This window comes from Arvicola amphibius, chromosome 6, assembly GCF_903992535.2.
Source record: "Arvicola amphibius chromosome 6, mArvAmp1.2, whole genome shotgun sequence".
Classification (NCBI taxonomy): Eukaryota; Metazoa; Chordata; class Mammalia; order Rodentia; family Cricetidae; genus Arvicola; species Arvicola amphibius.
The window spans coordinates 22,118,077-22,120,775 of record NC_052052.2 but is presented as its reverse complement, the minus strand read 5'-3'; positions in this window follow the sequence as shown (position 1 = coordinate 22,120,775).

Below are 2,699 nucleotides of genomic sequence, written 5' to 3'. Positions count from 1 at the left end.
CAGACAAAGGAACGAGAGAGGGGAATGACTGCTTGACCTCTGCTATGCAAATGATCTGTACATATCAACACAAAATTCAAGCAGGCCAAGCCATCAAGATGCTGGGTGTGGAATCCCCTGACGAACACCCATGCAGCCAGACTACCTTCTGGTCAGCAGGAAACTCTTAGCTATCATCCAAAACAGCCGATCATTTCCTAATGCTGACTTAGGGTCAGATCACCAACTTGTCCTGGCCAACATTCAACTGAAACTTGGGAGAGGCACGCCAGGCAAGATGAACCGGAAGAGCAATCGTAAACAGCTGATGAACTCAGCTGTATGGAGACAGTATCAGAGATAGGATAAGATGAGGGAAATCATTAAACAACCCTTTACAAATACAGAAAGCAAATGGAGGAAAAAAATCAAAAGAGCTATGCAGGAGACTTCAAAGGAGATGCTTGGTTATGCAAAAAAGGGCAATACCAGTAGACTGGCTTAGTGCAGAGACGATCAACCTGGTGGAAGAAAGAAGCAAGCTAAAGATCAGGCACCAAAACACCGCAACTATCCGTGCAGGGAAGTCAAAAGAAGAGCGAAGAAGGATAGGAGTTGTATATACAAGGTCTATGCAGAGAGGTTGAAGAGGTTAGACCCCATAATAAAACACATCTTGTCTACGAAGCTATCAGAGGGATAATTGCCAGATAAGCTTCTCAGCTGATAATAAATACCTGTTAAAAGGGCTAAAGGTCAGCCGGGCAGTGGTGGCGCACGCCTTTAATCCCAGCACTCGGGGAGGCAGAGGCAGGCGGATCTCTGTGAGTTCGAGGCCAGCCTGGTCTACAAGAGCTAGTTCCAGGACAGGCTCTAGAAACTACAGGGAAACCCTGTCTCGAAAAACCCAAAAAAAAAAAAAAAAAAAAAAAAGGGGCTAAAGGTCATGGTGGACTCTGACCCACACGGTACATGGCATCTATCCACCGCTATAACCTTCTACTGGACACAGTCAGCCTGCAGGGTCTCTAATATAGAGTGCTGCCGCTCACCAAGCCTTCACTATAGGCTAACAGTTGTGTCAGGGAAAGCCCCCAAAGAGGGCTAGTGGGGAGGCTTCCTGAGGCCCCCATGGGAGCTGAATCTGTTTTCTGAGGGGTCTTGGAAAAGGTCACAGGTGATAAGGTGCACTGCTGTTCTCAGCAAGCTCCCCACCTGGGCTTGAACATGGGGAGACTTGGTCCCCCAAAGTTACTTCTAGAAATTCTCTTTTGTGTGTGTACATGTGCAAGCCACAGGTTGACATCAGCTTGTTTTCTTTTTTTATTACGCTCTATTTAATTTTTAATTTGATTTGATTTGATGTGTATGTGTGCCATGTGCCCCTAGAGGCCAGAAGAGGGTATTGGATTCCCTGGAACTGGAGGTACAGACGGTTGTGAGCCACCATGTAAATGTTGGGAATTGAGCCTGTGTTTTCTGGAAGTGGAGTCAGTGTGCTTAACCGCTGAACCATCTCTCCAGCTGCAGGCTCTTTTCTTGAATTGCTTTTCTATATCTGGAACTCACCATTTTAGCTAAAATGGCTGGCCAGCAAGACCCTGGAATTCACCAGTCTCAGCCCTGGGATAACAGCTATGCTGGATTTTACATATGTGTTGGGAACCTAATGATGTGGGAGGATCTTCTGTTTTGTGTTGGTTGCCTTGGCCCTTTGATAGGACAGAAAAATTAGGTAGGCGGAGTAAACAGAACAGGATGCTGAGTAGAAGGCAGTGAGGCAGTCGCCATGAAGCTCTGGCCCAAGATGGGCATAGGTTAGAATCTTCGTGGTAAACCACCACCTCATGGTGCTACACACATTAATAGAAATGGATTAATCAAGATGTGAGAGTTAGCCAGTAAGAGGCTAGAGCTAATGGGCCAGGCAGTGTTTAAATTAATACAATTTGTGTGTTGTTATTTTGGGTGTAAAGCTAGCCGTGCGGGAGCCAGGCAGGACGAAAAGCAGGCCTGCTCACCTCCTCACTACAACCTAAACTCATGTTTGTGTAGAAAACACGTGACCCACCAAGTCATCTCCCCCATAGACACCCTCCTTGTTGAGGTAAAATAGCTCTGTTTTGAAAGAAATAAAACAGAAGTATTTTTCCGAGCCAAATATGAGTCACTATGGCCCAGGAACACCAGTTCACTGTACCCTGAACAAGTTCTCCCGCGGAAGGGGTTGTAATAATGAGTGTTCTCTTTTAGTTGTAAAAACAAAGCTACACATCAGCATAGTTATTACCAATTATCTGGCTGAGAGCCTCAGATAAGGGGGAACAGGCTGTAGCGCATAGGGGAAATCTCTTCTTGGGGCTCGGATGTTTTCTCAGCTTCTTAGTCTGAGGGCTGGTGCAGGTGGGAGGTCTGCAGAGAAATTTATCTGTTATTCATCAGATGGCAGGTCAGACGCAAGTTAACAAGGGTTCTCAAAGGAGTCAAGATGGCCAGGGGTGGTAATTTTATCCTTAAGATAGCCTGTGATGATTTTATTTGAAGGGAATCAGGATTGCCTGCTGTCATTTTATCTTAAGGGATTAAGGTGGCTCCTGGTAACTCCTGGTAATCCTGTCCTAAGGGAGTCAAGACAGTTCGTGGTAATTTTGGCTCTGGACCCACAACATTTCACATCTCCACTATCACCATCCTCAGCCCGACGGACTGAGGTCAAGTAA